Genomic DNA, 21,877 nt, shown 5'->3' on the forward strand with positions numbered 1-21,877 from the left:
AAATACAAGACATTATGTCACTTTATATATAAATATTTCAGAACTTAACTCCAAAAGACAAGAGCTTTAAAAAATCACCATCTACTAACATTGTCACATCTGAAAAAAATTAACTGTTAATATCATCAAATATCTAGTAAGAGTCCACATTTACTAAATAGATTTTTCTTGTTTGCATATGTTGATTTTGACCCCCCCTTTTTGTTTAAAATTTTCTGATTGTATCCCCATGGGGTGATCATGTCTCTTTGCACCTTGTATTTCTCTTGTATTGGGAGTTAGAGCTCAAAGTTTATCAGTTATCAATCTACTGTCTCTTAGTTCAAAATTCACCTATTCCAAACTTGCTTGTGACCCTGGAACATTTTCCCCTCACAAGTCAACTCAGTGTAAAGCTCTATCAGTAAATGGTACAATAGGGATCCTGGAGGAGGAAGGCATTTGCTTCCCAGTTCTGGTGTACTCTTTTGGCAGTCTTCCATAACGCAAGGTGGCCAGCAGCACAGGGCACCTTCCTATGAACAGCTTCCCCAGCACACTTTTGGGCAGTTTTGCAGTAAGTTCCAGGGCGACGACACCTCTCCTTTGGCAGTTTCTTCAGCTACCCCAGAGTGTGATTTCCCAGTGAGTTCCTCTGGTGTGGAGTCTCCTCTTGGACAGTTTCCTCTATACCCTAGAGGGCAGATTCTCAACAAATCCCTCAGTATAGCACCTCTACGAATTCATCATTCAATGTGACTTGACTATGCCTTCTTCAATGAGGTCTGGCTCTCATGAGAGTTGGAAGTTCTGTTCCAGATTTGTATATTTCTTGGGTGTCCTGTCTCAGCCCTGAGGGCAGTGGCTGTTCCTATCTGTCACTCCTATGTTTTTTATATTTCACTTTACCACATATTATTCAATCCTTTATTAGACTAATCCTGTGGTATAGTTAATAATTTTTTATATTAAACTCTTCTCCAAATTACTGTCTGGTTTCTGTCTTATGATCGGCTCCAGCTTGAGGCAAAAGACTTGATAAGAGTCAAGTTCAGTTTTTGGTTTTGTTTGCTTGTTTGATTTTTGCAAGGCAACTTCATAGGTGTTTGCATATGCATCAGTAGATACGTGATGCACATACAATGAGTCTTCTGTCTGTCTGTAATATTAGGAGCCATCATTGATCATTGACCATTTTGTCAATTTGTTAAGGTTTGCAAAATGGTGATATTCTAATTTTATAATTTATTTTTTATTTTCTACTGAGTAACTCACAAATGTCTATGAAATAGGAATATCCCTTCATCAACTACTTGGTTACTCTGAGAAATAGATGATAAAGAAAAGATACAATAAATCTATAATTATTTTTGACTTTTCCCTTGATTAACTTTGAATCATAGTTGATTTCACATTAAAAATAATAACTTTGTGGTTCTGACTTGCTAGTAGAATTATTTATCTTTTTTCTCTCTTTTCTTTTGTATCATAAGGAACTCATGAATATAAACATATGAAATATGTTCAGTGTGTTACAGTTATCTTTATTAATGTTCCAATTGCCTCAGCCTTGGATAGTTGGATCTTTTCAAGGTGGTTTCAGTGTTCTTACCTTTTAGTACGATGAAATATTCTATGTTTATCTTATACATTTCCTCCTTTAAATCTAGAATCCACAGTTTCTCCAATAAATAGTATTCTATTTAATACGGAATGATTTAAAATCTCTAAATCTATGTGCTTAAAATGCTTATTGGGAGTAGGTTATCCATGGCTTCTAGAAACTTTCTGTGTTCAGAACTAGAAAACGGGTATTTTTATGAGAAAACATATCTTGGGTTTATACTGATAACTTAAAAATCAAATTTTCAAATTCAAGATTAAAGAGTTTTTATTTTTTTGGTGATATATGACTTGATGATATATGATGATATACTAAAATTTAGAACCCGAAATAATATTAGTAAGTGAATTCTATATATATATATATATTTTTTTTTTTTGAGACGGAGTCTCCCTCTGTCACCAGGCAGCAGTGCAGCAGCAGGATCTCAGCTCACTGCAACCTCCACCTCCCGGGTTCAAGCAATTCTCCTGCCTCAGCCTCCAGAGTAGCTGGAACTACAGGCCTGCGCCACCACGTCCAGCTAATTTTTGTATTTTTAGTAGAGACGGGGTTTCACCATGTTGGTCAGGCTGGTCTCAATCTCTTGACCTCGTGATCCACCCACCTCGGCCTCCCAAAGTGCTGGGATTACAGGCGTGAGCCTCCGCGCCCGGCTGTGAATTCTTCTTTCTATAAACTCTCCCCATTCATTTCTACAAGAAAGCCTATTGGAACTGTTAGTATACTTGTGTTGAATCTATAGACTAATTTGTGAAGAATTGACATTTTAACAACATCGAATTTTTTGACTCATAAATGGGATATGTCTCTCCATTTACGTAGTTTTTCCCCAATACTGCTCGTCAATGTTGTGTAGTTTTCGATGTAAATGTCTTGCACTTCTTTTGCCAGAGTTTTTCCTAAGTATTTTATATGTTTGATACCTTTGAAAATTACATTGTTTTATTTATTTCAATTTGTGGTTTGGTTCTTACATAAAAATACATTATATGTAATGTGTTTTATATACATTTAAAACATTAAAATACATTTATTTTAATAGTTTTATATAATGGATAAACACACAAACACACATACACACACACATACACACACACACACACACACATACACACAGTCCTACAATGTGGCTAAACATTCTTAAAAGTTCTAGTAGATTTTGTTATAGATTGGGTCAGATTTTCCACATAGATGAGCATGTCCAGAACTATTTTATATAAAGATGTTGAGAAAAGATATCCTTGTCTTGTTCTTTTCTTAGGAGAAAAAATGTTCATTTTCTCACAATTAGATATGATAGTAGTTCTAGGTTTTGTATAGATGCCCTTTATCAAGTTAAGGAAATTCCCTTCTATCCATAGTTTCCTGAGAGTTTGATCAGGAATGGATATTGGATTTTGTCAATTTTTTTTCTATAACTATTGAAATGCTTATTTGGTTTTTCTTTCTGAATTTGTTAATATGGTAAATTGCATTAATTGATTTTCAAATTGCTCACATAGTTGTGGGGAAAAGAAAATTATTGGAAATAAAATAAAATAAAATATAATTTCAGGTAACAGTAAATGCTTTGTGGAAAAGTAAATTGATTTAAAAATAACGGAGAAAGCAAGCCAGAGGTTTGTCTGCATAAAGTCATCAGGGAAGGCTTCGCTGAGGCAGTGATGTTTCAGCTTATACTAAATGAAGCATAGATCTGAAGACAGAACATTTCAGACACAGGAAAGATCTAGTATAAAAGTTGTGAGGTGAGGCCATGCCTGGCAAAAGTTCAGAGTGCCTGGAGTACAGAAACTAAAATGTAACTCGTATAACTCTTATGAGGTGGGCTCACATAAGCCCGGCCCTGAGATACAGATTATCTCATAACACACTGACCTTATTGAGTTTCTAAATGATTTAAGCAGATGACTAGACCTTAGTTAGTGATACTCAATTAAAATATTACCCCTAGAAAACCCCGTCCAAGAAGCCAGCCAAACATCTGTAAGCACATTCTTTCCTTGAGTCCATTTCAAAAACCCTGACTTAACATCAACAATAATGTTTCGTGAGTTGTAAACTGTACATATAGACATGTAGCCGTGTTATAAAACATTAAGCCTGTTGTATCCTAGAAAGACTCTTGGAAAGAACTATTGGCTTTCTAATGCGAAGATAGCCTGGAGCCAAAATTAAATAAGATTATTTTCTTTATAGATTATAACTTGGCTCTGATTTCTTGTGATAAGATGCCTGATCCTCAAAGTGAAAAATTATTGGACATCTTGAACTTACTATCACACCCTCCAAGAATTAGTGGTAATTCAAACCAAGTTGAAGTCTGTTTTTCAAATTCAGAGCAGGGTAAAAAAAATTAAAACAAAACAGTATATTTAGATAAAATTGCATTTGGAAGACAATTTGTCAATATTGTCCAATTTTTTTCTCTTGATACCACACACAAATTCCTTTTCTCAAATATGTCAGTGATTTTTCCTGGATGGTCTTTCTTAGAAAAAATCACTATCAGGTTTCAAAAAAAAAATAATGCATCATAGATCATCCATGAAAAAATTGTATTGTCAAAATTGGCAAACCTATTTTTCTTATCATTCATGAACTTTTTCCCTTGAAATATAATGATGAAGAGAATTAAAAACATGTACTCAATGGAAATCTCAATTTAATATTCCATATTAAGATTCCCTATATGAACAATCAAGGTCGTTTTATGTATAAAGTTATATATATGTATAAAGTTAAATAAAATTGGCCGGGCATGGTGGCTCACCACTGTAATCCCTGCAACTTGGGAGGCTGAGGCGGGTGGATCACGAGGTACGGAGATCGAGACCATCCTGACTAACAAGGTGAAACCCTGTCTCTACAAAAAATACAAAAAATTAGCCAGGTGTGGTGGCAGGCACTTGTAGTCCCAGCTACTCAGGAGGCTGAGGCAGGAGAATGGCATGAACCCGGGCAGTGGAGCTTGCTGTGAGCCAAGATTGCGCCACTGCACTCTAGCCTGGGTGGCAGAGTGAGGCTCCATCTCAAAAAATAATAATAATAATAAATAAATAAATAAATAAGTTAAATATAATTACGCATCACTTTAATTAAGTATATTTAGGTAAATTTTGGAAAGTTTAATTCCCAGATTAGCATTTAAAACACAGAGAAAACAAATTATATTAATTCTGCCAAGACAAGTATATTTTATCAGTCTATAAAGACCAAAGAGATTAAGATGTGAATGGAAAGTAATTTAAGAACTTAAGAAGTGAATGAGAATTGTGATTACTTCACTTATAAAAATTAAAACAATCTTTTCATTGCCAAAAGGATAATAGGTAAAATATTATTTACAGTATTTTGAGTGTGCTATGGTGATATACATATAACTATATACTTTTATATATGTATATATTTTTCCTTTCTCCATGACCTCCTCTGGTCCCTGATTATGAATTGTAACATTCAACAACGTTTTTGAGGATGGAAAGACTTCAATGCTACTTTTTTCAAGTGCCCCGACCACAGGCATTTACAATTTAATAAAGTGATTTATGAATTCCACCACTGTTTTGGCCAAATTAAGTCAGAATGGACACAGAATACCTTCATTTTTGTGTCTTTATAATTTAGCACTTGATCCTGGAACAGAAGCTAGTTTCGATAGACTTATTGAGGGAAAACTTAAAGATTGAAAATTCAATTGATCTGTGAGATAGTTCAGGATAATAAATGTCTTTACACATATGTGGGCTTGCTGATTTTTTACTCTGAATATTTTAATTATACATCAAAATTATATTTGTGTTTCTGAGACCTAGAAAAATTGCACAGGGCCAGCCCCATGCCTCCCTTCATTTTCAATTCCCTTCCTCCCTATTTGTACATCCAGAGGAACTGCTTGTTCCCATAAAATGAGTCACACCAGATGGGAAGAGTAATTTGTTTTTAATGAATATGTGTCAATCCAAAAATGAAAGGGTTCTGTCATTCTGGACAGCATAGATTCTAGTAAGCTTAATGTTTTGGCAGGAAGGCATCTGCCCTCTGATACTTCTACTCGTAGTTTCTGACTTATTAAATTCTTTCTTAAAAAATCGCTGTCCTTCAATCCATCATTAGAAACAAAGACTAAAATCCAAATCTCCTTGGAGCAATTAACATACTAAGTTTACGTAATCAACATGACAAATAACCAAAATAACTCATGTTGATGGCTTCCTTCAGCTCGCCTTTTTTTAAAAGGCATTCAGAATGTAATATACACAATCAGGATGCTAAACCAACATGAGGTGTTCCTCTTAGATATAACGTGCCTGGGATTTGCTCAAACCTGGCAAGGAAGGTAAAGGCAAGGAAAAGTGAATTTTTACCTCCTATATGCCCTAAAAATATATAGAGTCAGGCCATGAGATTTCATCCAAGGTCAATGTTGATGAAGTTCCATGGAGAAAGCATTGCACAGGGTGCTGGAAAGCCTCTATTTCAGATCCAGTTCCTCCAGCCCCTTATCCTAATTCCCTAGAGAGTCACTTCAGTGTTCTGTTTCTCACCTATAGAATCAGTCTCCATTCCAACCTTTGGATGTGCACGCAGTGAAACAAGACAAGATTAAATTGCAGTTAGGATTTGGAACCACACACAACTTGCTGCTCATTACACCTGTGAGACAATTTCAGTGAATTGTTTTACAGGTGGAACATACCGTACAACTGCCCCATCTGCCAGTTTGGAAGCAGAGAAAGGTTGACAGCTATACTCTTCTTGCTTAGAAGAAAAAGAGAAAGTACCAAGAATTTTGTTTTATTTTCTTTTGTTTTGTTTCCCCAGTTGCCTTCTTGTCTTTCTCATATAAAATATATGTTTCTAATTGACTTTTTCTTTAATTTCATCTAAGCATGAACTGTAACCCATGTACAATTCTTCCCTTTTGTGTGATAAATTAATGTGTGCCAGATAGATATAATAGGAGAAACTTTGGATGAAGTAATCATTTTTTTTAAAATACAATTATTTAGACATTTTAAATGCACAAGAGTGGTTGGAAGAATTTTCCCTTGGAAACATTCTGTAACACTGAGAGGTTGAAATTGGATTCATCTTGAAAAACTAAATCCAAACTTAGTCCTGTGTACAGGATATAAAAAAGTCCATCTGGCTACATTGGAAAAAATAAATAAATAAATAAACCTTAGTCTGGAAGAGAGTGAAGGAAAGGCTGGACTTTGGGCTCCACCATGCTTTCGAAAGACAGGGCCTTGACCTTTCAGGCCTTTGGCTTGCCAAGCAGTAACAATAAGGGAGAAAGCCAGACTTACTTAGACATGGTTCGCTTGGAAGCAGCTTGACTTATTGTTTGTGTTAAAGAAAAGATGAGGGACGTTCTGAACTGCTTCAGCCTGGATAAATCTTTCAAAGTTTAAGTATTTGTTATTGCTCTTAGATATATGAGGACTTTTAGTGATGGAGTTTAAAATACAGGGAAACCCCAGTTTGGGGAAAAAAATCAATAATTTTATATGGCTCAACCTTAAAAAAAAACTACCTTTATTCAGAAAGTGGTTGGATCAATGTAATGATTAAAAGCATCAGAAAGAGTTATGAGAGTTGCCCAGACACCAATAGAACTCCTGACACTGGGTTGTATCTGGTATTTTTATCCAAGAAGGAGTCAAAGATGGTACACTAACTCTCCATTAGAATGGGCAATAGATCGTATATCTTTGTTTCATGAGATCTAAAAGAATCTAACACAATCATCTAAAGTAAATATAAAATCAGTAACATTGGCATGCTCCACCACAATAAACAGAAAAGAATCACCGATAAAGGAAAGAATATGCCACCCTTTGAAGATATACAATTCCCTTTTTATGTCTAGAGCACAGCATAGGTATTTTGGACACAGAAAGATTTTAAGAATCTAAGGATAATCAGAAAAGAGTCCTAATAACTCAGTTTATAATCTCTCAGCAGTTAAAGAGAAATGTAATATATAAAGTGGTTTGCAATTTTCACAAGCAAAATTTATTTACCATGATAAAGCCCAAATTTTGCATGTAGAGACCACATGAGGACAATATGCTTTAACCAAAGTACCACAGTCATAACCTGTAAAACCACTGGAAGCAGTGTTCCTGAGAAGGAAGAGGCTATGGAATTAGAAATGGGATTCAAAGGCAAAGGGTATTACCAGGAACCAAGGGGCAAATAGATTCCCATCCTAGATGTTATGGATGTTAATGGAATCTTGAGGGAGAATATCATGTGTCTTCAAGGCTCCTTTAGTTATGTATGTCAGTTAGGGACAAAAATGCATTTTTGACTTGAATTATGAATACTTGCATCTGGGGAAGTACCATGCTTTCAGCTAAGTATAAGAAACACAGATCATCATTCATCACTCTCCTGAAGTTATAATCCAAATATGTATGCTTAGTCTTCTTTAGAGCACTTGAGCTTTATTCCACAATATAAAAATATTCTTGTCTCTTAAGTTATATAAAATAATGCTATCCTGGATCTCCATCTATTTCTTGCCTATTTCTTCTTCTTTCTTGAAAATGCAAGGAAAGCATTAGGCTCTGTCCTTGAACCAAGGCATTATAAACTTCTAGAGGGAAAATCATAAATTTGATATTATAAATCTTAATTCAAGTTCCAGTTCTGTCACTTTTCATTTATGAAACTTTGGATAATTCAATTTTACAAGTCTTTCATGTGTAAGAACTATCTCACATGATTTCCACACAAGTTTTTACAGAGTACATTACAGCTTCAACCCCACCCATTGTCAAAGGCAGTTTACTCCGTCAAAAGTACATAGCGGGGATAGCCCTCCAGTGTAGGAGAGTGATCAGATTCAGCTCTGAGCTGTGTTTGTGAATTCACTGCTACCGTTATGGTGTCCCTGTTTTACCAGCCCTGTTATACTGAAAGTCTGCTTCTGTTGGTTGATTCAGCCATTGGATGTTACACCTGGCTCACAACAGCATGCCTGCTCCTGAACACTCTCTTAGACACTCTCTGCCACTCTCTATGACCCATAGACTGATACCACCCCATTCTATACCTAGTTCTCCTTGAACCTGGCGTGAGTCTAAGACTCAGGGTTCCAAGTTGACTGAGAAAAGGCCAAATGGAAATATGATAAATTAAATTATAAACATAAAATTTCTTTGTAAACTTTAAAATACTGAAGTCATTTATTTATTTATTTTAAATATATATTGGGTCTTAAAATATATATTGTTCAAATTACAGCATAAGCAGGAGATAATACATACTGCACTCTCATGAAGCATCTGGAACAGACAAAACAAATGTGTACAGATTGAATGACAAAATTTATCTGTATGTACTACAGTGCAATCACTTTGTAGCGAGTAATTTCAGCTTAGAAATAGGAAGAGCCACATAGAAAAAACTCTGGGGCTCAGCCTTGAAATTTGTGCAGATATTCAACAGAGAGAATGTGCAAGGATGGCAAGGGAAAAGTGTAATCAAAGCACAGAGACACCGTGTTGAGAGAACAGCAATAGGGGTCTGGAGTGTGATGCTCAAAAGCAATAATGCTGGAGGAGTAAGCCATAGCAAGTCATGAAGGGCCTTTTATGTCATTTAGGGATTTTCAGAAAAATTCATACCCCATTGACTTACTTTTCTCAATGAAGCAAGTTTACTGAGAGGGGAAAAAAATTCCTTAGAGAAAATGGTGGATTCGCAAATGGCTGCTGTATGAATGCAAAAGGATCCATAGTGGGGAATGCTGTAGAGGATGCTGAGGATTGCAGCACAAGCATGCATCAATTCAGTCTAGCCTGTTATGCATCTTTCCCCAGCGAGATGAGCAGTCTTTCTCTGAATAAACAATATTCTTCTGGGAACTTAGGCCATTGCCATCATTTCAGTTATCATCTACCTGTAGATTTGTCTTCAGTGTCTTGAATTGTACTTACTTTGGCTGTTAATATTTTTACTGACATTTTTCCCTCTTAAGTTTATTGGGGAATAATAGACTGCATCTATTTAAAGTGTATAATTCAACAAGTTTATATGTATATGCTCAAGAAAGCAACACCAAAATTCTAATACAGGATATTTCCATCATCCTCAAAATATTCTATTTGCTCCTTTAAATTCTTCCCTGCATTAATCCTTGCTCAATACAGCTGATCTGCTTCTTGTTGATATAAATTTATTTTCATTTTACATAAATAGAGTTATACAGATTGTGTTCTTTTGTAGACACCGGCTTCTTTCACCCAGCATACTTGTTTTAAGATTCATCCGTGTTATTGGGTGTATCAGTACTTCATTCCTTTTTATCGCTGAATAGAATTCCATTATATGGATATACGAAATTGTGTTTATACATTCATTTATTTATAGAGATTTGGGTTGTTTCCAATTTTGGGGTATAGTAAATAAAGATACTATGTACACTTATGTATAGATTTTATGTGGACATCATATGTTTTCATTCCTCTTGGAAAAATACCTAAAAGGGAAATGGATAGATCAAATAGTATTTATATTGTTTTAACTTTTTTAGGGAACTGACATCTTTACAACCAACCAGCATTATAAAAGAATTCTAATTGCTCCACATTACTAGCACTAGTTTTGTCAGTCTTTTTAATTTTAGCCATTCTACTTCATTTGGATTGTCTAATGATGTTCAATATTTTTTAAAATGTGCTTCGTGTATATTCATATATCTATTCTTTTAAGATGTCTGTTTGGATCTATTGCCTATTTTTCATTTGACCACTTGTCTTAATTCTGAGTTGTAAAGTTTGCTTATACATTTTGGATATAAATCCTATATCAGATATATGCATTTGCAAATATTTTCTCTCATTCTATGACTTGCCTTATTGTTTATGTACTGGTGCCTATAGAAACAGTTTGAAATTTTGATAAAGATCAACTTAGCTTTTTGTTTTTTCTATGGTTAATCTTTTCTGTTCCTATGTTGTGTCAAAGGCTTTGAAGAGTTTCTTCTAGAATTTTAATATTTCTTTTTTTTTTTTTTTTTTTTGAGACGGAGTCTCACCCTGTCACTCAGGCTGGAGTGCGGTGGCGTGATCTCCGCTCACTGCAACCTCCGCCCTGCAGGTTTAAGCAATTCTCTGTCTCAGCCTCCAGAATAGGTGGGATTACCGGCGCGTGCCACCACATCCGGCTAATTTTTTGTATTTTTTAGTAGAGATGGGGTTTCACCATCTTGGCCAGACTGGTCTTGAACTCCTGACCTCGTGATACACCCACCTCGGCCTCCCAAAGTGCTGGGATTACAGGCGTGAGCCACCAAACCTGGCCACGAATTTTAATATTTCTTAGCTTTTACGTTTAGATTTTTAAATTATTTCAAATTATGTATTGTGTTTGTTGTGTACTAAAGTTAGAGGTTCACTTTTTTTCTTTATGGATATCTAGTTATTCTAGCAATTTCTTAAAGATTTTCCTCTTGCCACTGAAATACCTGCACCCTTTTGCCAAAAATCAGTTAATCATATGTGTCTGCATGTCTTTCTAGATTCTCTTCTATTCTGTTGATCTATATGTCTATTATTCTACCTATACCACATTCCATTGATTACTGAAGCTTCATAGGAAGACTTTATTTCAGGTGGTAGAACGATGTTATAATGTTTTAAAATTGCTTGCTATTCCAGGTCATTTGCATTTCTATACAAATTTTAAAATTGTTTTATTACTTACTAGTATTTATAAAACTAGAATTTTACATAAAAAACTAATACTTTGATTGAAATTGTATTGATTCTTAAATTTGGTGACAAATTAAATTTCTAAACATATTGAGTTTCCTAACCTACAACACGGCATAACCCTGCATTATTTGGGACTGTAATTTTAGTCAGCAATGTTTTCAGTATTGTGGCCTTGCATGTCTTTTGTTAAGTTAGTTAAATTTATTCCTAAGTACTTTATGGCTCTAATATAAATGGAATTTTAGTAATTTCATTTCCAAATGTTTACTGATATTATATAAAAAAGACAGCTGGCTTTTTAAATCTTAAACTTATCTCCTACGGCCTCAATAAATTCAGTGTTACCACATCCTTTCTTATCAGTATGCCAGATGTTTCTTGACTTAATGCAAATGGCTACAATCGTTAAGAACAACATTTAATGTAGAGGTTATAATGTAGACGCTCTTGCCTTTTTCCCAAGCTTAGGAGGAAAATGTACAATAGTTTAGATTTACATATGTTACTAGCCATATTTTTTGGTAGAGGTCCATTTTTAGATTGAAAAAGTTTGCTTCTATTCTCAGTTTTCTTAGCCGTTTATTATAAATGAATGTTAAATTTTGCCAAATGCTTTTTTCTGCATCTATTGAGATGATCATATGGGTTTTCTCCTTTATTTGGTTAATACAGTGAATCATATGGATTGATTTTGAATGACAGACTAACCTTGCATTCCTGGAATAACTCTTGCTTGCCATGATGTATCAATGTTTGTTTGTTTGAATATATGCTGGATTGAATCAGTTGAAGTTTGTTAAGGATTGTTCTATCTATGTTCAAAGAAGTATATTGGTCTATAATTTTGTTTTCTTATACGTGTTTGTCTGATTTTGGTATCACAGTAATGTTGGCTTAAAAGAATGAGTTAGGAAGTGTTTCTATCTCCTCTATTTTCTGAAAGAGTTTTTTAATAGTAGTATTTTTTCCTTAAATATTTGGCAGAGTTTACCAATGAGGTCATCTCAGCCTGGAGTTTTATTTGTGAGAAGGTTTTGTGAATGTTTGTGTGTATGTGTGTGTGTGTGTGTATGTATTATCTTTGTTATTAATACAATTTATTTATTTGCAAGTTAATTTAATTTTTAATGATGGCTCTATTAAACAACCAGCTTGCAGAATTCCTAAAAATTTAACCATTAGTTCTGGTACAAACTACATGGTATAAACACACTCCTGGATCATGGTATCCTTACTTGATTGTTTTACTTTTTTAATACTTAAAGTTTTAAAAATTGATGTAGCTAGAAATATGAAAACCTTGTCTTTTCAGACTTTGGCAGTATATTAAAAAGGTCTCCTCTTGTTATTATATTATAATAATGTTTGCATTTTCTTAGAGCACTCTTAAAATATTATGTTTACATATCAAAATCTTTAATTTACCTGAAATTTATTTTTATGTAAAGTGTGAGGAAAGGGTCTAAATGTTCCTCTCAAATGCTAGCCTGTTGTCATAATGCCATTTATTTGAATAAACTGTGCTTCTACTTCACATTTATGACAAACAAAATTCTGATAAATACTTGAATCTGTTCTGTGAATTTCTGTTCTGTCCCATTGATTTTCTATATTTTATGGTCAGTGTCACACTGTTCTAATTAGTAAATCTTAAAAATACATGTGTTTTTTTCATTTAGAGCATCTTTAACACTACTCTTTTAATTTTTATTTCAGAGCTATTTGTGTATACTATCATTTCAAATGCATTACATAATCATTTTTGTAATGTCAAATAATCACATTAGGATTTTAAGTACTTTAAATTAAATGTTTTGCTTCATCACGATATTGAATCCTATCCAACAACATGATATTTTATATGTATATTTATATTCTGATAGTTATATTGGCATATAATTCAAATTTAAGAATATTATTCAAATATTCTTAAATTTCATGTAGTTAAGGATTTTTTTGTATGTTTTCATTTTTGTTTGTTTGGATGCACCCATGAATGTGTTATGTCCTTCTATTTTCTCATTTTTTTATTGTGGTAAAATAAACATAACATGAAATTGATTATCTGAACTATTTTTAAATTTACAGGTGAGTGGCATTTAATACATTCATATTGTTGTGCAATCATCACTACAATTCATCTCTAGAACTCTTTTCATCTTGTAAAACTAAAATTTTATACCCATTAAACATTAATGCTCCATTTCAGCCTTCCCCACTCCCTGGTAACCACCATTCTGCTTTCTTTCTGTATGACTTTCACTACTGTAAGTATCTCATAAGAGTGAAATCATACAGTATTTGTCCATTTGTGACTGGCTTATTTTGCTTAGCATAATTTTCTCAAGGTTTATCCATGTTGTAGCATATGTTGTGATTTCTTTCCTTTATAAGGCTGAGTAATATTTCATGAATGCATATACCACGTTATGCTTCTCCATTAATCAGTGGGCATTTGAGTGGTTTCCATATTTTAGCTACTATGAATAATTCTTTAGTGAACATAGTGTGCAACTATTTCCTTGAGACCCTGCTTACAATTCTAGGCACATACCCAGAAGTAAAACTGCAGGATAATACAGTAATTCTATTTTTAAATTTTTGTGGAACCTCAATAATGTTTGCTACAGTAGCTGTATCATTTTACATTCCAACCAAAAGTACATGAGAATTCCAATTACTTTGCATCTTAGAAAACACTTGCTATTTTTCTAAATAATGCTCATCCTAATGGCATGTCATTGTAGTTTTGATTTGCATTTTCCTATTTTCCTGATGATAAGTGATGTTACATATTTTTTTTCATGTGCTTACTGGCCATTTATATATCTTCTTTGGGGAAATGTCAATTCATATCCTTTGCTTGTTTCTAATCTGATTGTTTTCTTGTTGTTGAGTTTTAGGAGTTCTGTATGTATTCTAGATATTAATTATCAGATATATAATTTGCAGATATTTTCTCCCAGTTCCTTGGATTTGCCTTTTTACTCGGTTTATAGTGTCCTTCAGTAAACACTTTTTTAATGAAGTTCAATTTGTCTATTTTTTCCTCTTGTTGCCTATGTATTTGGTATAATATCTAAGAAATGATTACCAAATACACTGTCATTGAAGGTTTGTACCATGATATCTTACATTTGGGGCATGGATTCATTTTGAGTTAATTTTTGCATATGGTGTTATGTAACATCCAACTTCATTGTTTTTGCATGTGGATAGCTAGTTTTCCTAGCACGATTTGTTAAAAAGATTGTCCTTTTCCCATTGAATGGTCTTGGCATTCATCAACAATTATTTGACAAAATATGCAAGGGCTTATTTCTCCTTTTCCCATGCAATGGTCTTGGCATTCATCGACAATTATTTGACAACATATACAAGGGTTTATTTCTGGGGTCCTTATTCTATTCATTGGTCTCTGTGCCTGTCTTTAATGCCAGTCCCACACTATTTTGGTTACTGCAGCTTTGTAATAAGTTTCAGAGTCAGAAAATATGAGTGATACAGCTTTGCTCTTTTCAAGATTGTTTTGGCTATTCAGGATCCCTTAAGATTCCATATGAATTTTGGGATGGGTATTTCTATTTCTGCAAAAAAAAAAATTAGGATTTTCATAGAAATTGCATTGACTCTGTAGATTGCCATGGGTAGTATTGACATCTTAAAAATATTAAGTCTTCTAATCTATGAGCATGGGATGCATTAATGCTTATTTATGTCTTTTTTATTTCTTCTTGTACAAGTTACTCACTTCCTTGGTTATTTATTTATTTATTTATTTATTTATTTATTTAGAGGTGGAGTCTTGCTCTGTCGCCAGGCTGGAGTGTAGTGGCGAGATCTCTGCCCACTGCAACCTCTGCCTCCTGGATTCAAGTGATTCCCCTGCCTCAGCATCCTGAGTAACTGGGACTAGAGGTGCGCGCCACCATGCCTAGCTAATTTTTTGTATTTTAGTAGAGACGGGGTTTCACCATGTTGGCCAGGATTGTTTCGATCTGACCTGGTGATCTGCCCACCTCTGCCTTCCAAAATGTGGGGATTACAGGCGTGAGCCACTGTGCCTGGCCAATTTTTAAGTAATTTTTACTTTTTGATGGTATTATAAATTATATTGTTTCCTTAATTTGATTTTCAGCTTGTTCATTGATATTGTATAGAAATGCTACTGATTTTTGTGTGTTTACTTTGTGATCTGCTTCTTTGCTGGATTCACTTATTCTAACTTTTGTGAAATCTTTAGATTTTCTACATATAAGATTGTTATCATCTGCAAAAATAGATAATATTACTTCTATTTTATTTTTTCAAATTTGAATGCCTTCTATTTCTTTTTCTTGCCTAATTCCTCTGACTATAACTTCCAAGGCTTAGTTGAATAGAACTTAAGAGCATACATCCTTTCCTTGTTCCTGATCTTAGAGAAAAAAACTTTCAGCCTTTCACCATTGAGTATTAATTTGCTGATTTTGTATAGGTTACCTAGCTTGTTGGCATACAATTATTCATAGTATTCTCTTATGTCTTTTTTTTATTTCTGTGGAATCAAAAGTAACATCCCCACTTTTATGTCTGATCTTAGCAAGTCTTAGACAATCTAGCTAAAAGTTTGTCAGTGTCATTGATATTTTCAAAAAAACAACTTTTGCTTTAATTGAATTTTTTCTATTCTCTAATTTATCTCTACTCTAATATTTGTCATTTCTTTCATTTACTAGCTTTGCATTTAGTTTATTCTTAATTTTATAGTTCATTAAGTTGTAAAATAAGGTTGCTGAATTAAGATCTTTCTTTTTGTTTAATGTAAACATTTATAACTATAAATTTCTTCATCAGTATTGCTTTAGTTGTGTTCTATAAGTGATGGCATATTGTGTTGTACTTTAATTTTCTGTTAGTGTTTTCTAATATTTCCCTTATAATTTTCTACTTGACCTATTCATTGTCTAAAAGTGTGTATTTTTAATTTTCACAGAATTTGACATTCACCGTTTTTTTTTGTTATTGACTTTTAACTTTATCCTATTGTGGTTTTAGAAGATACAAAGTATCCATATGTTTAATGCCCCAAATTGTTTACTATTGTATTAAATATTCAATATCAATGGAATATAGATGAAATTATTTGTACAACAAAGTGGTTAAATATTGTGCAATTATTAAAATAATAAAAATAATTTGCAAAGATGGTCACATATTCAACGAATCAAAATAATAATAGATATAAATAGAGGAATTAGAGCTGCAAAAATTATAAGTGCTTTTGGTAAATGTTGAGAAATTCACACACAAAAAATTATAGCATGGTAATGGGATTATATTTAATTTGTTTTTATTTTGCTGAACATTTAAACAATTATTTTACAGTTTTATCTTACTGTTAAAAATTGTATATAGTTAGATCAACAAAATTGATAGACCGCTAGCAAGACTAATAAAGAAGAAAAGAGAGAAGAATCAAATAGACACAATAAAAAATGATAAAGGGGATATCACCACCGATCCCACAGAAATACGAACTACCATCAGAGAATACTACAAACACCTCTACGCAAATAAACTAGAAAATCTAGAAGAAATGGATAAATTCCTCGACACATACACTCTCCCAAGACTAAACCAGGAAGAAGTTGAATCTCTGAATAGATCAATAACAAGAGCTGAAATTGTGGCAATAATCAATAGTTTACCAACCAAAAAGAGTCCAGGACCAGATGGATTCACAGCCAAATTCTACCAGAGGTACAAGGAGGAACTGGTACCATTCCTTCTGAAACTATTCCAATCAATAGAAAAAGAGGGAATCCTCCCTAACTCATTTTATGAGGCCAGCATCATTCTGATACCAAAGCCGGGCAGAGACACAACCAAAAAAGAGAATTTTAGACCAATATCCTTGATGAACATTGATGCAAAAATCCTCAATAAAATACTGGCGAAACGAATCCAGCAGCACATCAAAAAGCTTATCCACCATGATCAAGTGGGCTTCATCCCTGGGATGCAAGGCTGGTTCAATACATGAAAATCAATAAATGTAATCGAGCATATAAACAGAACCAAAGACAAAAACCACAGGATTATCTCAACAGATGCAGAAAAGGCCTTTGACAAAATTCAACAACCCTTCATGCTAAAATCTCTCAATAAATTAGGTATTGATGGGATGTATTTCAAAATAATAAGAGCTATCTATGACAAACCCACAGCCAATATCATACTGAATGGGCAAAAACTGGAAGCATTCCCTTTGAAAACTGGCACAAGACAGGGATGCCCTCTCTCACCACTCCTATTCAACATAGTGTTGGAAGTTCTGGCCAGGGCAATTAGGCAGGAGAAGGAAATAAAGTGTATTCAATTAGGAAAAGAGGAAGTCAAATTGTCCCTGTTTGCAGATGACATGATTGTATATCTAGAAAACCCCACTTTCTCAGCCCAAAATCTCCTTAAGCTGATAAGCAACTTCAGCAAAGTCTCAGGATACAAAATCAATGTACAAAAATCACAAGCATTCTTATACACCAACAACAGACAAACAGAGAGCCAAATCATGAGTGAACTCCCATTCACAATTGCTTCAAAGAGAATAAAATATCTAGGAATCCAACTTACAAGGGATGTGAAGGACCTCTTCAAGGAGAACTACAAACCACTGCTCAATGAAATAAAAGAGGATACAAACAAATGGAAGAACATTCCATGCTCATGGGTAGGAAGAATCAATATCGTGAAAATGGCCATACTGCCCAAGGTAATTTACAGATTCAATGCCATCCCCATCAAGCTACCAATGACTTTCTTCACAGAATTGGAAAAAACTACTTTAAAGTTCATATGGAACCAAAAAAGAGCCCACATCGCCAAGTCAATCCTAAGCCAAAAGAACAAAGCTGGAGGCATCACACTACCTGACTTCAAACTATACTGCAAGGCTACAGTAACCAAAAGCATGGTACTGGTACCAAAACAGAGATATAGATCAATGGAACAGAACAGAGCCCTCAGAAATAACGCTGCATATCTACAACTATCTGATCTTTGACAAACCTGAGAAAAACAAGCAATGGGGAAAGGATTCCCTATTTAATCAATGGTGCTGGGAAAACTGGCTAGCCATATGTAGAAAGCTGAAACTGGATCCCTTCCTTACACCTTATACAAAAATCAATTCAAGATGGATTAAAGATTTAAACGTTAGACCTAAAACCATAAAAACCCTAGAAGAAAACCTAGGCATTACCATTCAGGACATAGGCATGGGCAAGGACTTCATGTCCAAAACACCAAAAGCAATGGCCACAAAAGACAAAATTGACAAATGGGATCTAATTAAACTAAAGAGCTTCTGCACAGCAAAAGAAACTACCATCAGAGTGAGCAGGCAACCTACAAAATGGGAGAAAATTTTCACAACCTACTCATCTGACAAAGGGCTAATATCCAGAATCTACAACGAACTCAAACAAATTTACAAGAAAAAAACAAACAACCCCATCAAAAAGTGGGCGAAGGACGTGAACAGACACTTCTCAAAAGAAGACATTTATGCAGCCAAAAGACACATGAAAAAATGCTCACCATCACTGGCCATCAGAGAAATGCAAATCAAAACCACAATGAGATACCATCTCACACCAGTTAGAATGGCAATCATTAAAAAGTCAGGAAACAACAGGTGCTGGAGAGGATGTGGAGAAATAGGAACACTTTTACACTGTTGGTGGGACTGTAAACTAGTTCAACCATTGTGGAAGTCAGTGTGGCGATTCCTCAGGGATCTAGAACTAGAAATACCATTTGACCCAGCCATCCCATTACTGGGTATATACCCAAAGGACTATAAATCATGCTGCTATAAAGACACATGCACACGTATGTTTATTGCAGCATTATTCACAATAGCAAAGATTTGGAACCAACCCAAATGTCCAACAATGATAGACTAGATTAAGAAAATGTGGCACATATACACCATGGAATACTATGCAGCCATAAAAAATGATGAGTTCATGTCCTTTGTACGGACATGGATGAAATTGGAAATCATCATTCTCAGTAAACTATCGCAAGAACAAAAAACCAAACACTGCATATTCTCACTCATAGGTGGGAATTGAACAATGAGATCACATGGACACAGGAAGGGGAATATCACACTCTGGGGACTGTTGTGGGGTGGGGGGAGGGGGGAGGGATAGCATTGGGAGATATACCTAATGCTAGATGACGAGTTAGTGGGTGCAGCGCACCAGCATGGCACATGTATACATATGTAACTAACCTGCACAATGTGCACATGTACCCTAAAACTTAAAGTATAATAAAAAAAATTGTATATAGTTACAGCATATAATTGATACATAAATACATTGTGAAATAACCATGACATTCAGATAATTAGCATATCCATCTCCTCAAATAGTTTTTCTTTTCTTTTCTTTTTTTCTTTTTATAATGTCATGAGAACAATTAAGATCTGCCTTCTTGGCCAGGCGCGGTGGCTCGTGCATGTAATCCCAGCACTTTGGGAGGCCAGGAGGGCGGATCACCTGTGGTCAGGATTTCGAGACCAGCCTGACCAACATGGTGAAACCCCATCTCTACTAAAAATACAAAAAATTAGCCAAAAGCAGTGGCGCGTGCCCGTGGTCACAGCTGCTCGGGAGGCTGAAGCAGGAGAATTCCTTGAACTCGGGCGACGGAGGTTGCGGTGAGCCGAGATCGTGCCACTGCACTCCAGCGTGGGTGACAGAGTGAGACTTCGAGACTTCGACTCAAACAAAACAGAAATCTACCTTTTCATCAAATTTCAGGTATATAATAAAGTATTGTTAACTATGGGCACTATGTTTTATATTAGATGTCCAGGAATTATTCGTCTAGCATAACTAAAACTTTATACCCCTTGACCAACGTCTCCCCATTTGCTTTCCCTCCAATTTCTGATATCCTTCATACTACTCTCTGCTTCTCTGCTATGAGTTTGAGCTTTTTATATTCCACCTGAGAACATGCAGTATTTGTTTTTCTGCATTTGTCTTATTTCACTTAACGTAATGTCCTCCAGGTTCATCTATGTTGTTGCAAACAGCAGAATTCCCTTTGTTTTTAAAGCTGAATAATTTTCAATTGTGTATATACACATTTTTGTTATCCATTCATCTGTTGACAGAAACTATTAATCTTTTAAAATCTATTGAAATTTAATTTGTGGCCTAACATATGGCCCTATCCTGGAAAATGCTCCAATGCACCTGAAAATAATGTGTATTTGGTTGTTGCTTGGAAGAACGTTCTGTACATGTCTGTTATTTTTAATTGATTTATAATGTCATTTCAATGTTCTATTTCCTTACTATCACCTGGCTGGTAGTTCTATTTATTATTGGTTGTGGAATATTGAAGTCTTCAACTATTATTGTATAACTCTCTATTTGCTGTTTAATTCTGTCAGTTTTCAGATTTCATATTTTGATGTTCTATAAATATGTATGTAAATATTTTTGATATTTCTTCTTCCTACATTGAATCCTTTATTAATATATAACATCCTTCTTTGACTCTTTTAACTCTTTTGTTTTAAAGTCTATTTTGCTTTGGGGACTACAAATGATGGAACAGTAGCAGGGGGATGAAGGTTGAAAAATTACCTATTGGGTACAGTGTTCACTATTTAGGTGGTGGGTACACTAAAAGCCCAGACTTCTAATAATGCAGTTTAGGAGTGTTGGAAATCTTACTTGTACCTACTTAATATAGAAAAAAATAAACCCTTTCAGCTTTGGTTTTACCATTTTTAAAATGAAAAAATTAAAATGAAAATAAACTCAATTTTATTTGATGTTAATATAGCTGCCCATACTCTGTTTCTGTTTGCATTAACAATCTTTTGCTGTCTGTTAACTTCAATCTATTTGTGCCTTTGAATCTAAAGTGAGTCTTTTGCAGACAGCATATATTGGAATCATTTTTTAAAATCCTCTCCACCAATCTCTTTAATTGGAGAGTTTAATCTATTTACATTTAAAGTAATTACTGATACAGAGGAACTTATTTCAGTCATTTTGTTAATTGGTTTCTTCATTCCTTACAGCTTTTTTTTCTCTCACTTTCTGCATTACTCTTTTCATATGTGTTTAATTGATTTTTTTGTAGTCAAACATTTAAATTACTTCCTTATTTGCTTTTGTGTATATCATATAGTTAATTCTTTCTGTGATTATCACAGAGATTATACATAACATTCTAAAGTTATAATACTCGAATTTAAATTTATAACAGCTTAACTTCAATAACATACAAAAACTCCTCTTTTATAGCTCCATATCTACCCCCTTTGGTTGTCTGAGTCTCCAAATTGCATCTTTGTACATTGTGTGCCCAAATGGTTGCTTAAATTGTGTTAAAACAAAATATGAAGTTAAAAAACCAAAGTTACAATAATACTAGTGTTTTTTGGTAATAATTTTGCTTGTTTAAAATTCATTAGCCTCTTGACCGAGGGCGGTGGCTCACGCCTGTAATCCCAGCACTTTGG

This window comes from Pan paniscus, chromosome 5 (assembly GCF_029289425.2).
Source record: "Pan paniscus chromosome 5, NHGRI_mPanPan1-v2.0_pri, whole genome shotgun sequence".
Lineage (NCBI taxonomy): Eukaryota > Metazoa > Chordata > Mammalia > Primates > Hominidae > Pan > Pan paniscus.